Source organism: Nyctibius grandis, chromosome 4, assembly GCF_013368605.1.
Source record: "Nyctibius grandis isolate bNycGra1 chromosome 4, bNycGra1.pri, whole genome shotgun sequence".
Taxonomy (NCBI): Eukaryota; Metazoa; Chordata; class Aves; order Nyctibiiformes; family Nyctibiidae; genus Nyctibius; species Nyctibius grandis.
In genome coordinates, this window is record NC_090661.1 from 58,754,346 (window position 1) to 58,767,717 (window position 13,372).

The window sequence follows — 13,372 nt, forward strand, 5'->3', positions numbered from 1 at the left end:
AACCAGGAAGAAATACCAAAAGAAATCGGCTCGTGAAGTGAAGGATGATGACTCAGAGCCTTCTAAGGCAGAGCCATCATATGACCTAGGTGAGGGCCCTTCTCAGGCAGAGTTAGGGCCTGACACAGATGGGGGTTTCCTCCATCGTCCTTTTAAAGCAGACCCATCACAGAAGAAAGGTCCTTCTAAAGCAGAACTATCACAAGAGGACTCAGACGTAGAGATAATCTACCACTCTTTATCCCTGAAGGACCTGAGAAATATAAGGAAAGACTTCAGCCGTTATGACGGTGAACCTATTATTACCTGGTTGCTCCGATGCTGGGATAATGGGGCAGACAGCATGCAATTGGATGGCAGAGAAGCCAGACAGTTGGGATTCCTGTCCAGAGATGGTGGTATTGATAAGGCACTCGCAAGAAAGTCAAACACTATCAGTCTCTGGAGGCGACTCTTGTCAGCTGTAAAGAGCAGGTATCCCTATAAAGATGATGTTATGAGCCACCTAAGCAAATGGACCACTATAGAAAAAGTTATTAACTACCTTAGAGAACTGGCTGTGCAAGAGATCATTTATAGACACCCACGGGACATTGTAGATCCTGTAGATCCTGATGAAGTGGAATGCAACCGATCCATGTTCCGGAAGGTTGTGAAGAATGCTCCACCGACATATACCCATACATTGTCAATATTAGTCTGGGGAGAAGATGCTATGGCACGATCTAGTGTGGGCGAAATGGCTAACTGTATGCGACAGTATGAAGATAGTATTTCTTCCCCACTGCAGGCACGCATCTCGGCTGTGGAAAAACTGACTAAGGAAAACAAGGACTCATTTAAACAACTGTCAGACAAACTGTCCAGGATCGAGAATAAACTTGACTCTCTACCTACACAGGCGCGCGTTGCAGCTGTTAGGAGAAAACGCTCTCCTACAGGACCAGCTCAAAGGAAACAGAACACATCGCGAGGTATCCTGTGGTTTGCCCTGCGTGGTTATGGGGAGGACATGAGCAGATGGCATGGACAACCTACCAGTACCCTACAGGCACGAGTACGTGAGTTGCAAGCTAAAAGAAATACCAGAGAGAATTTTTCTAGGAGGATGGCTGCTCCAGTTACCAGTGAGCAGGACCCCAGTCAGGGGAGATGGGCCTCAAATTCCTTTTTCCAAAGTGTGAATAGGAGAAATGAAGGTCCAGTCCCTGTGAGCAGCACGAATCCATTTCTTAATTAGGGGGGCCCTGCCTCCAGCCAGGTGGAGGAGAGGGACAACCGAGTTCATTGGACTGTGTGGATTCGATGGCCTGGCACATCAAAACCACAAAGGTATCGAGCCTTGGTAGACACTGGTGCACAGTGCACCCTAATGCCATCGGATCATAAAGGGGCAGAATCTATCAGTATTTCAGGAGTAACAGGAGGATCTCAAGTGTTATCTGTATTGGAGGCCGAAGTGAGCCTAACTAAAAATGAATGGAAAAAGCACCCCATTGTGACTGGTCCAGATGCTCCGTGCATCCTTGGCATAGACTACCTCAAGAGAGGGTATTTTAAGGACCCAAAAGGGTACAGATGGGCCTTTGGTATAGTAGCTGTAGAGACTGAGGACATTAAACAGCTGTCTACCTTGCCTGGCCTCTCAGAAGATCCTTCTGTTGTGGGGTTGCTGAAGGTTGAAGAACAACAGGTGCCAATTGCTACTGCCACGGTGCACCGACGACAATATCGTACCAATCGAGACTCCCTGATCCCCATTCATAAACTGATTAGACAATTAGAAAATCAAGGAGTGATTGGCAAGACTCGCTCACCCTTTAATAGTCCTATATGGCCAGTGCGAAAGTCTGATGGAGAATGGAGATTAACTGTGGACTATCGTGGCCTAAATGAAGTTACGCCACCGCTGAGTGCTGCTGTGCCAGACATGCTAGAACTTCAATACGAACTGGAGTCAAAGGCAGCCAAGTGGTATGCCACCATAGACATCGCTAATGCATTTTTCTCTATTCCTTTGGCACCAAAGTGCAGGCCACAGTTTGCTTTTACCTGGAGAGGTATCCAGTATACATGGAATCGACTGCCCCAGGGGTGGAAACACAGTCCTACTATTTGCCATGGACTGATCCAGACTGCACTAGAAAAGGGTGGAGCTCCAGAACATTTGCAATACATTGATGACATCATTGTGTGGGGTGATACAGCAGCAGAAGTTTTTGACAAAGGGGAGAAAATAATCCAAATTCTTCTGAAAGCTGGTTTTGCCATAAAAAGAAGCAAGGTCAAGGGACCTGCCCGGGAGATCCAGTTTTTAGGGATTAAATGGCAAGATGGGCGTCATCAGATCCCGATAGAGGTGATCAACAAAATAACAGCTATGTCCGCACCAACTAACAAAAAGGAAACACAAGCCTTCTTAGGCGTTGTGGGTTTCTGGAGAATGCATATTCCAGATTACAGCCAGATTGTACGCCCTCTTTATCAAGTGACCAGAAAGAAGAATGATTTTCAGTGGGGTCCTGAACAACGACAGGCTTTTGAACAGATTAAACAAGAGATTGTGCATGCAGTAGCCCTTGGACCAGTCCGTATGGGACAAGATGTTAAAAATGTGCTCTACACCGCAGCTGGGGACAATGGTCCTACCTGGAGCCTCTGGCAGAAAGTACCAGGGGAGACTCGAGGTCAACCCCTAGGATTTTGGAGTTGAGGATACAAGGGCTCCGAGGCCAATTACACCCCAACTGAAAAAGAGATACTGGCAGCATATGAAGGAGTTAGAGCTGCTTCAGAGGTAATTCGTACTGAAGCACAGCTTCTCCTGGCACCTCGATTACCAGTACTAGGCTGGATGTTCAAGGGTAAGGTTCCCACTACCCATCATGCAACTGATGCGACGTGGAGTAAATGGATTGCATTAATTACGCAGAGGGCTCGAATAGGAAACCCTAATCGCCCAGGAATCTTAGAAGTGATCATGGACTGACCAGAAGGCAAAGACTTCGGAATGCCACCAGAAAAGGAGGTGACATGTGCTGAAGAAGCCCCACCATATAACGAACTACCAGAGGATGAGAAGCAGTATGCCCTGTTCACCGATGGATCCTGCCGTCTTGTAGGAAAGCATCGGAAGTGGAAAGCTGCTGTATGGAGTCCTATACGACGAGTCACAGAAGCCACAGAAGGACAAGGTGAATCAAGTCAATTCGCAGAGGTAAAAGCCATCCAGCTGGCTTTAGGCATTGCTGAACGAGAAAAGTGGCCAAGGCTGTATCTTTATACTGACTCATGGATGGTAGCAAATGCCTTGTGGGGGTGGTTAAAACAGTGGAAGCGAAGCAACTGGCAGCGCAAAGGTAAACCTATTTGGGATGCTGAATTGTGGCAAGATATTGCTGCTCGGCTAGAGAAACTAGTCATGAAGGCACATCATGTAGATGCTCATGTACCTAAAAGTCTGGCAACTGAGGAACATCGAAACAACCAACAAGCGGATCAAGCTGCTAAAGTGTTCCAAATAGATTTGGACTGGGAACACAAAGGTGAACTATTTTTAGCTCGGTGGGCTCATGACACTTCAGGTCATCAAGGGAGAGATGCAACATACAGATGGGCTCGTGACCGAGGGGTGGACTTAACCATGGACTCTATTGCACAGGTTATCCATGATTGTGAAACATGCGCCGCAATTAAGCAAGCCAAACGGTTAAAACCTTTGTGGTATGGGGGGCGGTGGTTAAAATATAAATATGGGGAGGCCTGGCAAATTGACTATATCACACTCCCTCAAACCCGCCAGGGTAAACGTTATGTGCTTACCATGGTGGAGGCAACCACCGGATGGCTGGAAACATACGCTGTGCCCCATGCCACTGCCCAGAACACTATTCTGGGCCTCGAAAAGCAAATCTTGTGGCGACACGGCACGCCAGAGAGAACTGAGTCGGACAACGGGACTCATTTCAAAAACAGTCTCATAGACAACTGGGCCAAAGAGCATGGCATCGAATGGGTATATCACATCCCCTATCATGCACCAGCCTCTGGGAAAATTGAACGCTATAATGGGCTGTTAAAAACTACCCTGAAAGCAATGGGGGGTGGAACCTTTAAAAACTGGGATAAACATCTGGCACAAGCTACCTGGTTAGTTAACACCAGGGGATCTATCAACCGAGCTGGCCCTGCTCAGTCAGACCTTCTACATACAGTAGAAGGGGATAAAGTCCCTGTGGTGCATGAAAGGAATCTGTTGGGAAAAACTGTCTGGATTCTTCCTGCAACGGGCAAAGGTAAACCCATTCGTGGGATTGCTTTTGCTCAGGGACCTGGATGTACTTGGTGGGTGATGTTGCAAGATGGTGAAGTCCGATGTGTCCCTGAAGGTGATCTGATTCTGGGTGAGACTACTTAAGTCTGAACTGTATGTTGTTGCTGCATAAGTGTCTTTCAGGTTAAGACAGTGGTGATGAGACCGGAGCTAGCTTCATCAAGTGGCGTCCAGTAACCTCCTCGAGTCTGACATCTTTAACCTGCAACCCGTGGGCACGAACCATGACGAAAGAGAGACTGCTAGCCAGAGAGACTGCTGAGAGACTGCTAGCCAGATGGAAACCCACAATCCTGAACCAAATGAACTTAATGAACTTTTTGTATAGAGATGAATCATAAACTAGTGATATGTGTATATATATTTGAAAATGAAAAGGTAGTGGTGATCTGAGTATGACGTGAATGGTATGGAATAAGGGGTGGAATGTCCTGGTTTGGCCCAAACCAGGCCAATTAGTCTTAGAGAAACCAAGGTCACTGCTAAATTCCTCACTGCTTATGAGTGAAGAGCCAAAGGGGGGTCGCAGCTGCAGGGGGGAGCAGACAGGGCAGGTGACCCAAGATTGACCAACGAGGTATTCCATCCCACACACGTCATTCTCACTTTCCTATTTATCACTAACCCACTGCCTCCTGGAGGTGGGGCCCAGGAGGGAGGGGCCCTCCTGTCTCCCACTGATTGGTACCAGCTTTGCCAGTTTCCAGTTAAAAGCCTGCAGGTGTGATGGCAGGGAGCTTTTGCATTTTGCCCTCTGCCCGTGCTGGGGGGAGCTACTGCATTTTTCTCTCTGCCCGTGCTGGGGGGAGCAACTCTGCCTGAGGAGGATTCCAAGCTCTTGATCTTGGTTTTGTACATATTTGTATATATTTGGTTATTTCTATTATTATTGTTATTATATTCTTTTTCATTATTATAGTTTATTAAAACTGTTTTAACTTTCCAACCCATAAGTCTCTCTCCCTTTTCCCTTTCCCTTTCCCTTGGGGGGGGGGGGGGAGAGGGTTAACAGAGAGCATGTGCCACCTGGTTAATAGCTGGCCCAGCTTTAAACCGTGACACTTCCATTTCACATATGGCTGCTGTTTGCTCTACCATACACGAGATTTTTCTCTTCCATGTGTTTCTTTTCTGTGTCCAGAACATTCTGACAGGGGATTTCTAGTGAGTGCTGGTTTTGTTCCAGATGTCTGAAGAACCTGCCAGAACCAAGCCTTTGTTGTTACGGGACATTAGGAGATCCTGACTCTCCACCAGAAACTTTGCCACTGTATGTAGCAAGCAGTGATATTTTTGTATGGCATTTCATGACGCTCATCGGTGACAGATTTTGACTCTAAGACATGGAAGGCCATGATGACCTAGTCAAGAGGAGTTCAGGTTTCAGTTCTGAGGTAATGCGATACCTATTGTCCTGTTCATGCAGGAAGAGAGATTAGATGTGTTTTAATTAGGCTCCAACTTCACTAAGTTGTCTGGGAAAAGTGTATCCATCTTACAAGATAATAAACACCTTCTCTTTCTGACCATTCTCAGTTTCCAAACTGGACCCAAACTGTTGCTGGGACCTCTGTGGCCTCCCTTGGTAAAAAGATGAAGACAGCTGGTAAAAAGGAACGTCATTTCGCTCAAGCAACCAGACATCGTACCAACTCCCTCTATTCTCTAGCCACTCCAGGGGCCTTTTCCTATGTTCATTTCCACCTCTGGTTTATTAATGAACCGGGCCTTCTATAGAATAAGTATCTGGATTGAACTCCTGCTAAATTATGATAATTTAAACTTAACCTCTTGACCTATACAACATGTCCTTCACCTGCTGTGGGAAAGGAAAAAACATTTTGAAGGAGACATGGATCCAGTTTGCTCCTGCTGGTGAGACAAAGCCCTTTGGCACATATACTGCAGAAGTACATGGCTTTCATCTATCTTTTGAAGAACAGTGTGGACTTAAAAGCTGAATGGACTTAGGAAATATTTAATGATTAACTGTCATTTGCTAGAGGGAGAAGGCAACAAAATGTACTTGGTTTTTAAATGACAAGTGTTACTGTTTAGATAAACAAAACGTAAGTTCATCTGGATCCTCCATCAAGAAGAAATCTAAAATCATAGCCATTTGTAAACTGACAGTTCACACATTTTTTGGTCTCTTTTCTCATGAAATGAGGACATGTTTATGGAAACAGTGAAATAAAGGGTGAGTTTTTTTAAGAGTAGAATAAAATATCAACATTTATTACAGATTTACAGCTAATTTTTGTAGTACTACTGACACATCGTATCAAATTTGTAGGTTTCCATATATTATATTACTAGATTTTTGAATCTTATTGTGGGTTTGCATGTGTAGTGTTATAGAATTTGTTGTTTGTTAATACGATATGAGAAATTGCTATGGTATCAATCTTTCCAATAATATCTGCAATTTTAAATCATTAAGCATGCTCCTATTGTATCACAACCAGTAATAAGATATATGTATTATTTTTAGTATTGATTTTCAACTGCAAAGCTATCAGATTTCCATAGTATTTATTAATTTTAATTCCCCTAAGATCTCACTAAGTTAGTAGGATGTTTATTTTGAAATGCAGGGAGAGGGGAAGCAATCTTTTATCAATTTACAGAGAGTATAAGACTGGATATTCTGGAGCCAACACAACAGCTTAGGGCAAAATCCTGTTATTATGCAATATGGTTGTTGAGGAGAGGGGAGCAGAGGGGTGCTGCCAGGAGAACCAGACTGCTTGTGCAGAACTGGGTAGAGCAAGGCAGTTAGGGAGAGAAAATGTTCAGGGAAGGTACCTTGTGGTATGTATCCTCTTGCTAGTCAATGCCTAGCAGACCATAGCTGTTATTGGTCTGATAAGTGCTGGGTGGAAAGGTAGCAGGACCCAGAGGAGGCAGCAGTCCATGGGTAGAAGGAAGGCCCTGGTGCCTCCCTGCCCTGTGTCCCGGTACTCAGCTCTGTATGAAGCTACAGAGTGGTGGTTGTTTACTAGCGAGAATGGCAAAAGAGACCTATCTTAGTGATTTTACAGTATCTTGACCAGCCTCTGAAATTCCTGCATATTTGGCTAGAGCAATTATCCATGGGTGAAGACAAATCAGTTTTTTAGAACTAAGTTTGTATGTTACCATTAAATCACAATCAACATACTATTTATGATATGTATTTTCTCAGGAGATGCTGTTTATGCTTATTCTTACAGGAATTTTCTAACATTCACTCATTTATATTTTTAATGATCTCATGACACTAAACATTTATGTTCTAGAGGAGCTTAGATGAAGTTTAACAAAAGGCTTTGGACTGAGTTGCTTTTCCTTCCCTATAAGCGTGAGAGTATGCACTACTATTCAGATTTAAAAGCATGCTATAGTGTAGAACTTGATGAAGAATCCTACAGCCTAAAAAGTAAGAGAACTCATAGAGTAAGCGATGTCTTCATGAGAAGATAACACTTTACTCAGAAGTTCGTTTTTTTTAATTATGAAATCACTACAAACAGTTTCAAAATGTAATGGAAACAATATGGTGTGGCTCTTGATGTTGGCTTCTACAATTAGTGTGTTATTAATTAAACTCTCGAGTAATATTATAACTTGACTGTTGGAACCTCTCTTTGCATTTAAAATACATGCAGGCTGTGGCTCCAATTATAAATAGACCATAACTCTAAATGCTTAAAACTGCAAATTAGATTATTCAGAGACAAATTGTTAAATTTATGTTATATTCCTTAGAAATCATTTTTGTGCATTTTTATTTTGTTCCATATACTATATCCAAGAATTCTTTTTCAGCAGCAAATTTTTTTGCAGTGGACATGTGCATCTTTGTCTCTATTAACACATGTGCACGCACACACACTCATGCACTCACACACTTACAGTTAAGTGTCATTTCCTGAGCAATTATCTGCATGTGTCTAAGCAGGGGTAAGTTGGTCTGAGATAGAACTAACACCCCGTTATCTCTGTTTATCTGCTTTTTGAAAAGCTGTTCCACAGAACTGTGGTTAGCTACATGACATTGCAGAGGAGCTTCAATGCTCCTGCTTTTGTTGAACCACCAGTAAAATTTCTACTGTCCCAATGGGCTTTGGAGAAGGCTCATGGTTTGGCAATAAGAAATCTGTTGTAACTCTCTAAAATCATGTTGTTTTCTAGCATGAATTAGCAGTTGGTATGGCAGTCACAGCTCCGTCATTCATCTCCAATAAAATCAATTTATTAAGGTGTTCTGTCATACTTACCCTTTACTCATGGCCAAACTTAACATCTGTTACCACCCATGGAAAGGTTCCTATGGACTGAAATAATTTTTGGTTTAGGGACTCGGTTTAAAGGCTTTGCATTGTTAAGTCATTGGTCAGTCACCTGGAATATCTGAATTAAAAGTGTCCAAAGAGGTTGGGGATGTCCAGTAACAAGTGTTACTGGACGATAAACTTTTGGCAGCCTTGTTTGAGAACATTTGTTCAATCATGTATAGAGTTATGCTGACTAGATCTATATTGAAGATTTTAATACAGAACATTTTGTTAGAAAAATGGTTTCAAGGAAGTGACCTTTTTTTTCCCCCAAAGCTACATGGACATGATTATGACCCCTGTAAAAAAAAAAGAAAATGTTTAAATAAATTATTTTTAGACTTTAGGGCAGATGCTGCTTAGTACTGATTGAAACATTCTGCTTGATCCCAAATTTTACAAGTTTGTGTTTTGTTACATAAACAATGCACAAATGAAAAACAATAGAACGTTTTAACCAATGCCATATTATAATCTGTCAGCAGATTATGCATGGCTATTTTTGGCATGTGTTGATATAATATAAAAAGAATACAGGAACACAAAATTAGCTTAGAAAGAAAATTTCTACACTTTCCAAAACAAAGTAAGTTTCTAAAATGTCATTTTTTTCAGAAAAAAATATTTTCCTTAAAAATAATAGGAATAAACTTTTAAATACTGTACTTCCTCATAGATCAGAAATTTAGTACAAAATGCCAGGTCAGAAATTCTTCCATATTAACTTTGGACTTTATCTATCTCAGAATTCTCATGGCTGATATTAGAAGCAGCCAGAAGAGTTATGAATAAGGCTATCACAATTTATTCCTGGTTTCTTATTCCTGTGTTCTCACAAAGAAATAAAAGAACTAATTCAGAGCATGTTTTAGAACTAAGGAAAGCTAACAACCCTATTTCAAAGCACCCTCCTCCCCCACTTGAAGGGGGTTGGAGCATGAACTAGCAGTAAATCTTTACCAAGGTAAGGAACAAGCTTACTGATATCAGTTCAAGTGCTAAAGCCACTCAGGAGGAGTGTGTTAGCATCTGTGGATATTGTTTTTGTGTCTCCACCAACAACAAGCTATCTAGTTAACTAAGTTGCCAATACAAAGCCAAACAGCTATAAACCAGCTGTACACAGCTGTATGCATTCCTCCTGCAGAGCCATCTGCAGATCTTGCCACAAATCCAGTGTTGGCTCCAGAGGTTTTGGTGCCCTGGGGAAACTGGGGAATTTCTATGCCTCCAAGCACAAGTTTACTTACTCAAGCACAAAACACTGTTCTGTCACCAAAATATTGCTGCCTTCCATGGCTACCTATCCTACACACATCAATTGCTTTTATTCAGCACCTCAGAGGGATTTTTTTTCTATTGAAAATCCCAAGTAATTTAGAAGTATGCAGATCTTCTCTTCTCTTCTTTCATTTGTCACTGAAATGCCTTCCCGATGCTGCTAATATTTTGGAGAATGTGGGTTGTCAGAGATAAGAATTCCAGGTCAAAAGCCTTCCACTTCTCCCTCACTTGGAAAAAAAAAAAAAAAAAAAAAAAGAAGAGACTGAGAGTCTTATCCATTTATGCTGCTGTTATCATTTTGGCTATACTTTTCAAAAGTGCCCTCCCCCACAATTTCTTTTGCAAGAGATGCTAACATGTCCCCTCAAACATAATAGTTCTGTCAGCCAGGATGACAAATCTGCACCAACCATGAGACATGCTGGTAACAACAATAACAACAACATCCCATTATCCAGATCATAAATGTGTATGCTGTCTTGCAAATTGGCCATGGATTTGTCATCTAAAATAGAAGAATCCACTCACCTGCCTTTTGTCATAGGAACAATGGCTATGAATTGAATCATCTAATCTTGGAAAAAAAAGTGTGGGAAGGACTTCCAAAGATCATGTAGCCTTTCTTCATGTCTGGATGCAGGATCAGTGCAGTGATGTCTGTCTCACAGGTACTTGTTGAACCTTTTCTGAAAGACTTACAATGGTGATAATTCCAGTCTGCTCATTTGCTTGCAGCAGAAGGAAGCATTGTGCAGTTAATTTTTGATATTAATGATCTAACCTTTAAAATTTTTTTTTGTTATCCTGGTGGTGGTGCAAACAGTGTTTAGTGCGGATTTCAAATTTCATATAAATCCTTAGTTAAGACCTAAAATCAGTCCAAGATTATCTGGCATTGGAGAATGGACAATTTGCATTTTATTTCAGCTGTTACTTATACATTATTATTGCTACTACTGGAAATGAGGGGAAAGGGTTAATGTTTATATGCCATTAAGAATTACATACTGTATTTCAAATACTGAGACAAGGAAAAGTCAGAAAGAGTAGTTTTATTCACTGAAAATATAGCCAAATACTTTATTCTCTGTTAGACACAATGACTTGCAGTAATCTTGATATTACCTTACAAGACTTTCAGTAATCTTTATATCACGTCATAATTAAAACAGAGATAGGACTTAGCTTCATTTCTTTTTAAACATCTTGAAGGCCTTTTTGTTAACTGCACTGTATGCAGGCAGAACTTCGAAAAATGGGCATAACTCTTAGTTTCATAAACAAGTGGATGCAATACTGTTCCATGTTTGTAGAAAAGAAGTTTTACATGGAGAAGAACACAGGCTTTAAAGAGTGTTTTCTCCACACATAGATGAATTTCCTGACTACTCATTCTAAACATTTATAGGGATTAAGTATTTTTCAGTGCAGAGCTTACAAATAATTTTCTGAAGTATGTTTAAAAATATTCATAATTATTAGGCCATAAATAGATGTATTACTAACATTCATTGGTCTCTGGATCAACAACTCACCAGGGAAAAGAGTAGAGAAACATGAAACCTGATTCAAGAAAGTTGCAGGGGGAGAAAAAAAAACTTAATGAAGATCTAGTGCAGTCGAAGATGTTACAAGGATAAAAATCATCTAATTAAGGGATAATCTCTCTTACTTTGTAGTATTGGAGCAATAAATGACTGCAGAGATTGAGTAATCAACAAAGCTAAAATTGGGTCTTTAAACAATCTTCAAAATTGTTTAGCATGCTTGTGATAAAGCAGGCAAGATTGTTCCAAATTCTCTGGTGATGTAAATGAACCCAACTACATCGATGTCGTTGCAATTGCACCCTCTATGTCAGCACATATTTTAACCTAGTTTTCTTTTCTCCCTTGTGAAGGAACTTACTTATTTTGTGGTGCCCTCTTGGTGATTGCATGCTGTTTATTCAAAAGACTGGTGGAGGAGGAACTGAAGTGGTGCTGTTACCAGGTATCGAGTGAAGTCCCAGCCCCATCCAGTCCACAGAGAAACTTCAGTGCCAGATTCCTCGCGTCAGATGCACAGGACTGGTTAGCCTATTTGTGAAGGGATGAAGTTCATACCTAAGTGCTTAGAGATACACCTCTAAATTAGTAATAGAGACCTGATATTGCAACAGGGAGAAGTATTCACATATCCAATTAAACTCCAAAATAGCTATGACAGGTTGAAAAGCAGTTGTATCTTTATTTTAAGAAACATCTTCAAGGATCCAGGATTCAAAATGCTGGCTTCTACTTTCCTGGGTCAACTGGTTGTTACAGATTGGTAGCATTGTGGGATATAATGGTATCATACAAAAAATACCTTCCATTCAGTGTGTCACGGTTTAAAGCTGGGCCAGCTATTAACCAGGTGGCAGATGCTCTCTGTTAACCCTCTCCCCCCCACCTAAGGGAAAGGGAAAGGGAAAAGGGAGAGAGACTTATGGGTTGGAAAGTTAAAACAGTTTTAATAAACTATAATAATGAAAAAGAATATAATAACAATAATAATAGAAATAACCAAATATATACAAATATGTACAAAACCAAGATCAAGAGCTTGGAAATCCTCCTCAGGCAGAATTGCTCCCCCCAGTACAGGCAGAGGGGAAAAGGCAGTAGCTCCCCCCAGCACGGGCAGAGGGCAAAATGCAAAAACTCCACTGCCATCACACCTGCAGGCTTTTAACTGGAGATTTGGCAAAGCTGGTACCAATCAGTGGGAGACAGGAGGGCCCCTCCCTCCTGGGCCCCACCTCCAGGAGGCAGTGGGTTAGTGATAAACAGGAAAGTGAGAATGACATGTATGGGATGGAATACCTTGCTGGTCAATCCTGGGTCACCTGCCCCGTCCACTACTCCCTGCAGGTACAACCCCCTTCGGCTCTTTACTCGTAAGCAGTGACCTTGGGTTCTCTAAGACTATTTGGCCTGGTTTGAGCCAAACCAGGACATTCCACCCCTTATTCCATACCATTCATGTCATACTCAGATCACCACTACCTTTTCATTTTCAAATATATATACACATATCACTAGTTTATGATTCATCTTTATGCAAAAAGTCCATCAAGTTCATTTGGTTCAGGATTGTGGGTTTGCATCTGGTTAGCAGTCTCTCAGCAGTCTTTCTGGCTAGCAGTCTCTCTTTTGTCATGGTTCGTGCCCACGGGTTGCAGGTTAAAGATGTCAGACTCGAGGAGGTTACTGGACGCCACTTGATGAAGCTAGCTCCGGTCGCATCACCACTGTCTTAACCTAAAAGACACTTATGCAGCAACAACATACAGTTCAGACTTAAGTAGTCTCACCCAGAATCAGATCACCTTCAGGGACACATCGGACTTCACCATCTTGCAACATCACCCACCAAGTACATCCAGGTCCCTGAGCAAAAGCAATCCCACGAA